Raw genomic sequence first — 14,145 nt, 5'->3', positions numbered from 1 at the left:
AAGAAAGAAAGACATGGACATGGGGGTGAGTAAATTATCAGCAAAAGTTTCTTTTTAAAAAGTGAACTACTCCGTTGATGGGAATCAGGACAGGATTATTGTTAACTGTAAATGCTAAAAACATTTCTGTCAACAGAAATAATGCTAAAATAAAAAAAATAAAAAAACATTTAAATATTAATATAAAAATATAATATAATTAAATTTTTCCTTGGCAATGAACTGAAATAAGTTTATGTTGAAGCATTAACAATTATTAACTGGAAAAAGACAAAAGCATATAACGAAATTACAAAAACATTTGTGCTGTCAAATCGATTAATCATTATTAATCGCACCTAACATGAAAGTTTGTATATGTGTGTGTTTGTGTATTTGTATATATGTATAATGTATACACATTTATTATATATTTACAAACTTTCATGTCAGCTTTGTGATTAATCGATTTGAAGGCGCTAAAATGACTTTGACTTTCATATTAAATTGAAAACTAAAAATATAAAACAAAGAGTATTCAAAACATTTAAAAAAAACTATCTAATAAAATTTCATCTACTTCCACATTTCAGTTTCTCAGCTGTTACACACATGGGTGTTTGCCCTCACTGCATGAAAAGTGGGGTTTTCGTCCCCGTAAACTGCCGGAAATCTCCCTAATTTTCGGCAGTTAACGACAATTTACAGACTGTGAACGTCGCGTTCGTCTGTGCCACATATTGACGGAAACGAACCATGACGTATGCATGGAGCGCTCGCGGAGGTGTGAATGGCCCTAATTAGCATATGAATAGCAGCACTGCGCGCGCCTTGCCAGAGAATGGCTTGAATTTCCTCACTCAGTATTGGTTGAAATTCACTACATTTAAACAAGAAAATCACTCGTGATTGGTTGGCAGATCTGTTACTATTGGTCAGACGACATAAAATTATAATAATAATAATATATATATATATTCATATGATATGCTATTATGTTGTATATTCATGTCATTGTTATCCTATGGACTAAATTATTATTACCATCAAGGACATGAATTTATTGAGGAAAGGAACATTTGCCACATACTGTTTATTCAAAGAAATAGCTTTATTAGAACAAACACACAACTATGTACAAAGCATAGGAGAACATCTTTCAAAGCACAGAAAACATGTCCTCCACCCTCTGGAAACATGGGACAACATACATACAGCACTACAGTTATACAAATAAATCAATAATATATTGCATCTTTATTCAAAAATAAATTGCCCTGAATGGCATCAGAATTGGGCACCAGATATATCAAACACAGAAGGCAGAATTATGAACGAATAATAAGGATGTAATTTAAAGGGATTGTTCACTTTGAAATTAATTTTTGATATGTTTTAGCTTACCTCAAGGGCATCCAAGATGCAGGGGTCTTTGTTTCCACAGTATTTTCAATTTTGATATTTTTAGGTCAAACCGTTGTTGTCTGTCAGTCATATAATGGAGGTCTATGGTCACCACCTCAAAGAGCATGCACAAAGAAGACCAAATTAAACATGATTTAATGACTCATAAATTAAGTACACATTGATGGACTAAGACACGAAATGAGCGTTTTGTGAGAGAAAACAAACAGTATTTATATTGTTATTGTATAAATGTGTATATATATATTTAGATATACACAAAAATGCAATATATCTTAATATGTTTAGATCTTCACAGTAAAACTTCTGAAATCTGTGTAAACAATGAGTGACGTACCAGTGCAAGATCGCTTCTGGCACTTTCCGCCGCATGCGCAGATCATATATATATATATATATATATACACACAAACACACACACACTGTTCATTTTCTCACACAAACCGCTCGTCTCGTATCTTAAGCCATCAACGTGTACTTACAGTTATGATTCATTAAATCATGTTTAATTTGTACTTCTCTGTGCATGCTCTTTTAAGAGATCCCCATAGACTTCCATTATATGACTGATGCCCTTGATGTAAGCGAAAACATTTAAAAAAAATAATTTCAAGTAAACTATCCCTTTAAAACTCTTAATTCAAGTCCTGTAGGCTTGGCTCATCAGGGCGAAGTGAATCCAAGTCTTTGCGACGCGTGCTTGAGGTTCACCTTGATGTACATACACCTCAGTGGCTGTGGAACCGAATTTCATGACCCCTTCTGCAAAGTTGAAAAAGACAAATGATTTAGATGTATGCAAAGGCAATCTGCCCCAAGTCCCCACATTTGTAAGCAAAAATATGTTTCTTCTGCATCCACTACCTGGTTTCCTTCAGGCGATGGCGGATGTCGACCAGTAGTTTCAGGACCTTTTTCTGGAACACTGAAGTAAACGAACACATTTGGTGATGTTTACAATACTCTAATTAGAATAACAAAGTTTGCTAGCTCACAAGGGAGAAGGTGTCTATTAAAAGTGTCTTCTCCACTGCCAATAGATCAATACTTACCACCAGGTTTCAGTCACTGCATCTCCCAGTCTCAGTCACTGCATCTATACCACAAAAAATGTGTTATAAAGTTATTATCAAATGATGAAACTGAACAGATTTATAAGATATTTAATAACTTGGTCAAACATTTATAACTGAATATAACATGCCATGTTCCAGTTCTCTTTGGCGTTTTCACCACTGTCTCACGCTCAAAGTCATCTATAAACACAAACGTTAATACAAATTAGTTTAGTTTTACTTTTTATTTGACTGGGGCCTGTTGAAAAGAAAAGAGGATAAGATCACATCACGTAACGTTACCTTGTTTAGGTGTTTTTTCTCCTATCAGCGAAGGACACCTCACTCCTTACAGCCCCTGAGAGACAAAACAAATCACAAACACCTGAAGATTTCACTCCATCACACAAAGTGATGCAATTTTACAAACAAGGATAACCTACACTAGAGCATACAAGCACATTACGCGCTTTATGTTTTATGACCCTGGCACTTATTATTTTTTCATAATTTCTGACGATATTTAGAGTAAACGCATTGGGAAAAGCCAATTGAACACTAAGTACGAGTTAGTTTGATTACTATCAAAGAATGGTAGCTAGCTTGCAGCCAGATAACAAAGTGCAACCTAACGTACAGTTTAGTGTCCCAAATTGTTCAAATTGAAACGAAACTAAAAAAGAATTAAGAGCAGCAAGCTAACGCAAAACAAAAAACTGTTCCGTTAGGTTAACACCCTTGGACATTCGCGGCAGTAATCACAGCAGATTTGTGAAGTTTAAGACAATAACGCTAAACTACCAAACACTATAAGTACACATGGACATAGAATTCACTAAGTTGGACGAACTTACCTTCAATTTAGAGGAAAAGATGGGTTCACCAGCGATCATGACGGCGAAGCAGGCTGAATATCTGTGCCGTTATTTCTGCTTGAATAACACGCCACATGCCTGGCACGTTGCCTCAGCCAATCAGAGGGGCTGACGTTACAGGTTGGATTATGATGATATGCTGCCTCAGCCAATCAGAGTTACGTTCACTGGTTTTTGGTTTTTGAAAGGCTGTCTTCGGCTGTCCTTTGACTTTTCTGCTGCTGTTCATTTTAAATTAGGAATAAGGTGGATATACCCAAATAGGCTACCATGAAATGTAAAAATACATATATGCATAAATAAATAACTTTATTAGGCTACTTAAAATAAATAAACCAGTAAAAATTGTTGTAAAAAACAAAAACAAAAAACATCTGTTTATAACTGTGAATTAACATCCAAAGATGTTATCATATATTTTAAAAACTACTTCTGTAAATGTTATGATGAATCTTGTAATTGTATTAGGAAAATGTCATATTCATAAGAGTAAAATGAATAATTCTAAACCTTGTTTGAAGTTTTTTTTTTTTTTTTTTGGGTCTGATTTTCAGTTTTCAGTATATTGAGTCTCTCAAATGTATCGATAAAAATGTAGTGAAACAATTGTATTTGCTAAAGAATATTGAAGCTAATTGAAAAGTGAATTTATGTGTATGCTATTTTCTTTCTTTAAATAGTACAAATTACTGGTTTCTAACTTTCTCTTAAATCATAATATTATACACAATAGAGATAGTCCCTTTCCTGTTTTTATTTCATTTGTTCAATTCTGTCCTATTTTTATTTGTTTCTTATTTATTGTGAAATTATTATTTGTTGATTGTTATCTTTTTGGATGTCATGTTGCAATGTTAAAAAACAAACAAAGAAAAAAACACGATAATTAGGTTATACTGAGCCTGATCTATTTCTACCAGAGATTGTCTTAGAATGAAGTTCCTTTCCGAAAAATGTTACCTGGGGTGAAACTCCCCTAGCCTTATTTGCATGTGTATAGCTCACAGCATTTTCATTTACATATCAAAGCCTCCTCTAGATTTAGGAGAAGGGGGGACAATGGGGGGACAACTGCCAAGCAAGGCCCACGTCAATTTCCGGCAATTCACGGCAGTTTTGAGTGTTACCTGTAAATTGCCGTGTGCAGTCGTAAACCTGAACTTCCACGACAATCTACAGTGCCACTTACTGACGAAAATCCCACTTTTCATGCAGTGCCTTTTAGTAATTGAAGACTGCAGAACTATGGATTTTTGTGATTTTAGTGTCCCAACTAATGATAAACCAAACCTATACGCCTTTGATGCAGTACCTTGATCTTTGCAGTTCCAAGTTTCCAGCAGCTGCCAATTAGCAGACACTCTTATCCAAGTGACATACAAGCGCACTAGCGCAGTGCAGTGGGAGCAGGTATTAAAGACACTCATAATGCCCAAGGGCATTGACTCATTCAGATTCAGACCATGAAACCTTCGCTACCAAGTCAAGTATCCAAAACTGCTGTTACTCATATAGTCTACCCACATGTTGCCGTCCCCGCTGGGAGATTTGGCTGTCTCCTCCAAGCTTCCACTTCATCCTTCGCAGATCCAAAGCCAGTGGCGCGCACTGCTGTAAAGCCAATATAATCCCACTTATCTTTGATGTCATCTCTACTTATAGGCCTCATCAAGAGCATTGCACCGCATGCTTCACCAACAGCAGAGGAACAGCAAGAGACGGGCGGGATTATTCCATTTTCTCACCATCCTTCAGAGATATTCTTCAAGTTTCAGAACTAGGTTTTGATTTTGTTCAAGTTTGGAAGGATTTTGAAAGTTTTAAAGGACAAGTTCGGTATTGTACACTTTCTTATGAAATAGAACGGTTAAGATTAAAATTTGGACATGAGAATTTTCGGTTTCTGTGATTGCACCGCCCCCACCTCCACAATGGTTGCGTAGGTGCACTGGAACAATCCTTCCTAAAACGCATTAAACTTCAGTTTACAAAGACGTGAAACTCACCGAGTGGTCTGGGGTGTTCATTGATACTCACACAAAAATGACTGCAAAATATGCTTTCCAACAGGTTTTATCGTAACATTTTGTCCAAGTCAAGTCAACGGAGTTGGATAAAAACTACGATAAAACCTGTTGGATGAGGCAAACTAATTTTAATTGAGAAAATTAACATGTACAATTACATATCCAAAATCAACCACCATCAGATGAAACTGATATATCTTGCATTCGAGATTTAGCTAAATGTCAACACAGCCATGAATGTCAAGATTGAGAAGGACAAACAAAAGTACAATAAAGGGAGTCCATATATGGGTTGAAGCCATTGAACTGTAGAAAACAAGCGTACAGACAAAAAGGAGAATGGATTTAAATTTGGGGGTACACTGCCTCTTTAATTTCTTGTTTCAAGATCTGTTCATTCAGGAGTAGAGACTTTCAGTGAAATCTGTGAGTGGAAAGAACTGTATACAGTCCAGTGAGTGCAGCAATCGTTTACTAATCGTTGACTAAAGCGACGGGAAAAGCCAAATTGTCGCTAAAAGTCACTGACTGTACAGGTGAAATGTCCTTCTTAAAGAAGTAGTTCACCATGAAAAGCCAGAACACAAAAGCAAAAATTATAAAGACTCAATACAATTACAATGAATGGGAACTTAGGCTGTTAAACTTCATAAAGGACACAAAAGCCGCATCATATTAGTGGTCAAAATGGCTTTGTGTGAGTAAATTTGGGGTATAATACAGCGGCTGTCAACATGTCGCATTAACAACCTCTACTGACTGAGACCACCCTATGAGAGATGCTCAGGCTCCGAACATCCATGTACTGCTGGTTCTCGGTAGGAGAACACAGCCACCGCTTCCTGACATGCACTTTCATCTCTCCATCCCGCTCGGCTTCATCTCATTTAAATGTCTGTCATGCTCCCTGTCGGTCGACTGAAAGAAATAATTATCTCCTTAAGCTCATTATACCAGGAACAGCTTTAGCACTTATAGCCCACTGAGCAGCTGTAAGCGAACACAAGGTGAAGCAAATCTAAAGCAGGAACCCATTATATGCTTTTCTTTGAGGGATGAATTTGGCAGTTCATAATGTCAAACCTGCCAGGGATTTATATTATGTTTGTATGTTTTCTTTAGAATATTAACTTAAATTTAGGTCATTTATCCGTCTATCTAAAATATTCTTCATACAAAATTAAATAAATACAAAATAATTATAATTTCCTGGGTGAATTAGATCTTTAAACAATGAAAATGTGTAAGCAATAATACTAATATTTTTGAAAATAATGTTATAAAACATTGAGGTATTATACCACTGTATTGTTAATTGTGAATTGATCAGTATTCATCAACATCTGGCTCGTTTTATTAATTACAGTTGTGTATGTTAACGCATATTCAAAGGTTCCTAATTTCTTTAAATGAAAAAAATAAAAAAAATAAATCGCACTGGACATTACTGGACATTTGACATAATCCCATCTTTACTGCATTTTTCAATTTATGCCTACCCATTATTACAACAGACAATTATTAGCAATAAATAACTAAAACAGTATTGTAAACTTGATAGGTACTTGATAGATAAGCTCAATTTAGAAATCACACACAAAAAAAATAATCTTAGAATAGTATCTTAAAGCAAAACTGAATTTTAATATTTAAAAAAGTATATTGCATATGTAAAAAATAAAGGTTCTTTATTAGGCATCTATGGTTACAGAGAGAACATTAGCTTGGATATTTTAGGGAGAACATGAAGATAAGTTTTTGTTTATACCATTCTGTAAAACATCATTTGACACAGGGCCATTTAGCTAATGCTTCCCCTAGGACACAACGCACACCTCAGGCTTTCTGTCCATCATCCCATCATTCTGTCCGCTGTGACCTTGTCTGAGAAATTACCTCTGCCCCTTACCTGCTCAACCTGTCATCACTCACCGGTGTGGTACAAAAAACAGCTGCCATCACATATTTGAATGTGCTAAAAAGCATGTAATAACTGTAATTTAACATGTATGTGTGCATTAAAAGTAACATTTCACAATTCATCTGTTTTGCAGTTCCGGCATCTGTTGTTTTCGCTTGCAGATTGCTGCAATGCTTTTGGCCGCATTTGTGCGCAAAAACGTGCCAAAAGTGTAAGCGCAGAAAAATGAAAGTCTGAAGAATACAGATCTTATTTATTTTGCGTTAAGATGAAGCTGCAGTTTCAAAATACATTAATTACACTTACGAATAACAGTTAAAATCTGCAGATTTTTTTTCTTTTTTTTTGGAAGGTTTTAGAACAGAGCTACTTGGAATGTCAATGAAATAGTTTTCAATGATGCATAATGCTTTTGTGGATTTGCATGGATATCTACTGATTTTTTTGCCATTTCTCTGTGAATATGTGACAGCATTTCCAAAGTTAGTTTTCTAAATAAGAATACGATTTGTAGGATTGTGATACATGGAATTCTAATCAAATTCTGTTATCCTCTGTAATGCCATCCTCCATCAATCAAGGACAACACGCTAGGCTAATGGAAAAGTAATCTCATTTAGAAATACAGGTAATGGAAGCTCTATCCACATTTGGACTCTTCTCCTTCACAGTGGGTTGTCATGTCCCCACCAGAAAACAAGTGAAAGACTTATGAAAAATTCACAGCCAGCCAAGGTTTGCTCAGGTACAGAGACTTGAACCTACTGCCCAAAAGACAATCTCAAACAACCTTACCAGTGACAGGCCTCTGTCAAGATACAGGTCGGGTTGTATTTCCAATATGCACCATTATTAAAGCTGAGCAAAATGTTTACAATGTTTACATACATACACACACATATACATACACACACACACACACACATATATATATATATATATATATATATATATATAAAATGGGCTTTCTAAAAGATAAAACATTTTTTTTTTTAAATTACACCAGAGCAAATCAGCAGGAGTAGGATCTGAAAATATCTGTGAAGTGTTAGAGAAACAAACACAATTCGTCAAAATTGAACTCCAGCATTTAAGAAATGGATTGAAGAAAGCTGAACTGTCTGGAAATGACACACTTCCTGAGAACGTGATTGATGGCACTATTACTGGTTTATTTGATCAACGGTGTAATTATTTGCATCAACAAATCTTGTCATGCCTAATCTAGAAAACTTGTCAAGGTTCTCCTCTTTGTAGTGAACATGTTACACACAATGAACACTCAAAAGGATGTTCAACTTCACTGCAATGCACAAGGCTTATTTTAAAAAATGTATATCTTCATGCACAGAGTAGTTAGTACAGTGATAGTTGATTGCTTTCTTAATGTACTGTATGCAAAATTTACAGCTCCCATTCTTCTATTTGAGAAGCAGGTTTCTCTCATGTGTTACTGGCCAGAAGAAAGATTGGTTCCATCTAAAACTCATTTCAATTTCAAGAAATGGAAAATGCTCTTTTGAGACTTTCCTATTTTCGATTTAAATTCAGCTTGAACATTGGACTCAAAGAAGCCAGTGGGTTTATTTCCCCAAAGAAATCGATCCTGCTATGTATTAACGCAATGTTAGAATTTTCATTTATGCTCTGCAAATGTGGATTTTACATGACTGAATAGTAAACAAAAAAAAATGGGTTAGAAAAAAAAATTCAAAGAAAAATGAAAATTCTGACCATTTAAATGTTTAGTTTTGCTATATCGTTAAGCCATATTTTGGATTCCATGGATTAATTCAGGGTTTTTTTATGCAAAGAAGGCCATACAACCCCATTAAAATAGTACCGATAACTCTGTCAGACTGTCAGACTTGTAACAAAAGAAACTAGACATTGAACATGTGCTTTCAAAAGCAGTTATCTCCACTAAAAAAACAGCAAACCTTAATATTCTTTAAAGAATATAATCAGGGTCAACTTATTTCATTCTGAGACAAAAAAAAGGGCAGAGCAGCTTTCTGATAATGCTCAGAGAACCACAATTATGGAGGAAGATAATTATATGGCTTCACACAATCAGATAGAAAATGATCCCATAAACACTTTGCCTGACTGATTCAGTGTACTGATGAGAAAATCCCATTATGATGCAAAATTACAAACTAAAAAAGTTCATATGAAAGCAGTCGCTGTGAAAACACCCCCATACATGAGCTTTCACTAAAGTTATGACAATCATCAACACTGTTTTACATGGAAAAATGAGGTAAAGATAAAATATTTGCTCGTATCTTAATAAAATGCTCACTTCAACTATTTTTGGGGACTGTACTGATATAAAATAACAAGGAGATAACTAGATAACTAGAAAAAGAAAAAAAAGCAGTCAAAGAAAAAGTAAAACATTTAAAAAGGATATTATACTAACTGGCATAAAGTTGACTTGAGTTTTTTAGAATCAGAATTTGGAATTTGAGATTTCTACCCAGGGCAGGCCTTGCATTTGTCAGCTAGTTTTTTATTTATTTATTTTTTTTATGTATAACATATATTTTATAATAATATTAACAAATGAATAAATCTATATGTATAGGGTAGTTGTTAAAATAAAAATATAAACGCAAACTGTTGTCATAATAAATATCAATAAAGGATAAAGATCAATTCAATTAAATTTCTCTCTAAAGAAAAAAAGAAAAACAATAACAAATACATATACACACAGTATATATATATATATATATATATATATATATATATATATATAAAATACACTGTGTGTGTGTGTGTATATATATATATATATATATATATATGTGTGTGTGTGTGTGTGTGTGTGTGTTTTTTCTTTTTTGCAATATATAATATTACAGCTTTTATATACAATAAAATAATAAAAAGATATAAGCACACTAAAAAAAGTTTAAACGTATAAATAGTATTAAATAAATATTGTTAGATTCTATTTGTTCAATTGTTTATTTTCTTCATTTGTAAGGTATAAACATGTCTTCTAAAGGAATCTAGTAGAATTGTGCAAAATAAATGGCTTTTAAAGTTTTCTTTTTATTTCTGTCTGTAACTTCATATCAGTCTGAAACCAATTATGTCTTTCAAAAAAAAAAAAAAAAAGGACCTGTTAGTTGTATGCTGGGAGACTGAGTAGTCATAATAACACTCTCTGCATCTACACCTTTTCGATCTTCCTTTTCTCCAAAGTCATGGTAACCCACTCAAATCAGGTCATGATAAACCTAATACAGCAGTACCTGAATGAAGGAAAACAATAGCCAGAGGCTACGACATGTCGCTTACCACAGAGACCGAGATTACACAAGAGCTCCCTACACTGACGGATAGATGGGAGGATAATGAATGAGAGGAGGTGACTAAAAAAAGCAGGAGATCAGGACACAGACTCGCTTGGCTATAATGGAGCTGCTGAGCTCTGGTCCCAGAGGACAAATGCGGGGCTCAGTGTTTCACCAAATCATCTGTTGGAACTAATTGACGCAGCATGTGGGTGATAATTGAGGTTGTGTTGAGGATGTTTAGATCAGCTAACCCTATAGCTTTCACTCTACGAGATCAGAACATCTACAGTATACGGACGAGCCATTCTCCATTTGTTGGAATTTCGATGCTGGCGTTCTGACATACTCGTAAGTCTGCTTAACTAAGTTACCTAAGAAAAAATGTACATGGCCTGCGGGCTTTATCAGAAAGACCGTGCTCCATGGTTTGCTGGTAAACAGCATTAGTGATTCAAAAAGTACATTTGCACCAAACCAGCTAATTAAAGACTGGACCAACATGCTGGTCTTTTTAGCAGGGTCAAATGGCAAATACACAAGAATATCAACATGAAATAATTATGCTCATTCTTAATTATCTATATGAGTCTCTAAAACCTATTAGTGAGCATTAGCAAGCTAATATCATTGGACAAAAAAAACTTGCAAATAAATATTCCCATAGAGGTAGTACTAAATCAGATCTACATGTACTAGGACTACAGGCTACTTATCCTCTCCATTTTGCATTTCAGAAGGATCTGTCTATACATTGAAAATTTAATAGCTAGGAAAAAACATACAATGCTCAGTTTCTTTGGTGGAAATTATTTTTAAAACTTTTAGAGAATAATATATATATATATATATATATATATATATATATATATATATAAATTATGCATGTCTATTGTCAACAAAATCCTTTGTTTTCTTTTGGCAGGGATTATTTTAAACAAGTTCCTTTCTGAGTAGTTGATCAAATAAACATATTGATAATTTAGGCCCCGTTTACACGAAGGGAAAACGCAGATATTTCCCAGCGGATTGGCCTCTCGTTTACACGAAAACCCCGTTTTTATCACAGAAAACGATTATTTCGAAAAACTCCGGCCAAAATGGAGATTTCTGAAAACGCCAGTTATGTGTTGTCGTGTAAACTGGGAGAAACGGCGTTTTAGGTTCTCGCTTGTCGATTCTGAGGATTCTGATTGGCTTGCATGGCTTTATCCTTCTCCCTACATTGCCGTCAATAATAATTGGATAAAATTATTCTAAATGACTGAAAAAATGTCAGAAAAATCATCAAGTCCTGCATGTTGAAGAAGTGAAAGCCTTATCCAATAGGCCTTATTCACAGCAGCGCCACCTTTGGGAATGAGAGCACGGCTGTGAAAGGGATAGACATACATCTCTTCAGTCGGTTACACTATTCAATGTGTTTCTGGATTGTTCTGCAGACGAAACACTGCAAAAATGAAATAATATGATATCTACTGACATGTCAGTGGCAAAAAAAACTCCACACAACACGAGATGTGGAAAATTATCTATGATCTACAACAGTTTACAGGGGATGCCATTGAAAACACGGTGAGTCTATCCCTCACAGGCTCGCTTTTATACCCGTCATGGCGCATCTAAATAGGCTCTATACGCTGCTCTTGCTCTGTCATCAAGCTCTCTCAACAAGATCTATGCCATCGAAGAACGCAGAGAAGAAAAACCACAGAGGGATGTTTTCATGGCGTCTGCCGGGCTCAGATAACTCACATCTGCTCACAGCGACTGCCGATGCCTTTCTCTGACTTCGCAAAAGTCCTCACTGAGAGAGGACCATCGGCTGGCAGCACACACAGACAGACTAGAAGAGCAAAACAAAAGACGGCCTGTGAGCATCTGCCTATTCCTGACAACTGGCTACTGCGATAACCCAGCAGGCAAACAGCACATAAGGACTTAAAAAGCCTGGAACAGCACATGGACTGCAGAGAGCACTCAGGGACGTGACAGCAGAAGCATTAAAGACCAAGGGATAAGTACAGAGGATGGCGGGCATACACATATTTGGTTAGAAAAAGAGACAACGATAGCAAGACTTTGTTGAGCACAAAAGCGCTGTGCATTGTCGTCTCATTCTGAAAGCTAATACGCAATATTGAAAAAAAGCATGTTACATTATCATAATGAGTTACACAAATCCCACAAGAATATGCACATCCCTTTCCCAACCACTTGGCCTTCTTCCCATTGTTCAAAGACACGTCTGAGGAGACCATGACTGCCAGGACCCGTTGGAACAGAAGTACTCCGAATGCATTACACATCGAGCTAGGCTCTAAGCTCAGGCTGTTTGAACATGCTGCTCACTTACTCGTCTGTCAGGGTAGATATATCCCCACCGGTCCCTCGGTACAAACACACAACAGCTATCTCTTTAAGATCCTGCACTGCAATTAACCGTACCCCATTCACCCAGGTGTTTAGGAAGGAAAAGGACCTGGAAATTAAAGAAACGCCTCTATACTTTCCAAATTAACTTGGCTTCTCACCAGCAGTTTGTTGATAACAATTAAGCTTGTCTAAACGCTGCCTCTGGAGGCTTGTTTAAAATAACACAGTCTATCCATCCTGAACGTTAAAAAAACGCTAAGCGTTGAGATGTGAATCACGGCCAGTCAGAAGATATTTGGTGATTAATGGACATTTGGCTTGCATCCGAAATCGCATAGCTTGGGTAGGTACTTATTAAAGTAAAAAATGACTTTACGACCGCTGAAGCATGTCTATAGTATGAGTGTGTGTAGTATTAATGTAATCTGGACGCCAAAAACATTCGCCATGTTTTCATTCTCATTTGACCTTGACCTACAGTTACAACACTTCACTTCCATTCATAAATCCTCTCTCGTGGGCTCATTGGACAGTTAAGTCATCATGCACACTTCAGAGTCTTGCCAAAGAGGTCATCCGGGTACCTATGGGCTGCATTTACACTGCAGGTCTTGATGCCCAAATCCGATTTTCAGGCTATATCCACTTACATCATCTTTTAAAAGTGACCCCTATCCCATTTTTGCATTTACACTATACACTGTTGAACCTACCAAATGTAGACGTTCTGACCCGGAAAAGTAAAACAGCACGGAATTCAATGGATGCAGATGTTAATGATGAATACAATTATCCAGTGTTTTTCTTTCCACAATACCTTGAACATTGGTATTGTATGCCGGAGAAAAAAAAGAGGAGAGCCCTTGTTGGAACTGTAGCCACGAGCGCTTAAAGGGATAGTTCACCCAAAAATGAAAATTCTAATAAATATTTACTCACCCTCGTGTTAATCCAACCCCGTAAGACCTTCGTTCATCTTCGGAAACACAAATTAAGATATTTTTGATGAAATCTGAGAGCTGGATCACCCCTCCATACTAGTCCATAGGCTTCTTGAGGAATTGAAACTTGCCGGCCTCGAAAAGTTATTAAAGACATCGTTAAAATAGTCCAAGTGACTACAGTGGCTCAATCTTAAGTTTATCAAGCGACGAGAATACTTTTTGTGCGCAAAAACAA

At 35.9% G+C, this 14,145-nt stretch overlaps 1 protein-coding gene and 1 long non-coding RNA gene across 13 annotated transcripts in view; both read right to left on the bottom strand.

The window, feature by feature from the left end:
- nbeab (neurobeachin b) overlaps window positions 1-14,145 on the bottom strand; it is a 279,115-nt gene that overhangs the window by 239,326 nt on the left and 25,644 nt on the right. The gene's annotated exons all lie outside the window — the stretch shown is intronic.
- LOC120464162 (uncharacterized) lies at window positions 1,072-3,436 on the bottom strand. The gene is made up of 6 exons (XR_016146838.1): window positions 3,314-3,436; window positions 2,763-2,817; window positions 2,609-2,660; window positions 2,457-2,500; window positions 2,269-2,329; window positions 1,072-2,166 (listed from the first exon to the last, which is right to left on the bottom strand). It is a non-coding gene; the product is annotated as an uncharacterized LOC120464162 (long non-coding RNA).

The sequence above is a fragment of the Pimephales promelas genome, chromosome 16 (assembly GCF_988280905.1).
Source record: "Pimephales promelas chromosome 16, fPimPro1.hap1.1, whole genome shotgun sequence".
NCBI lineage: Eukaryota > Metazoa > Chordata > Actinopteri > Cypriniformes > Leuciscidae > Pimephales > Pimephales promelas.
Note: the sequence above shows the minus strand (reverse complement) of the source record. Positions and strands in the feature narration are given on the sequence as shown.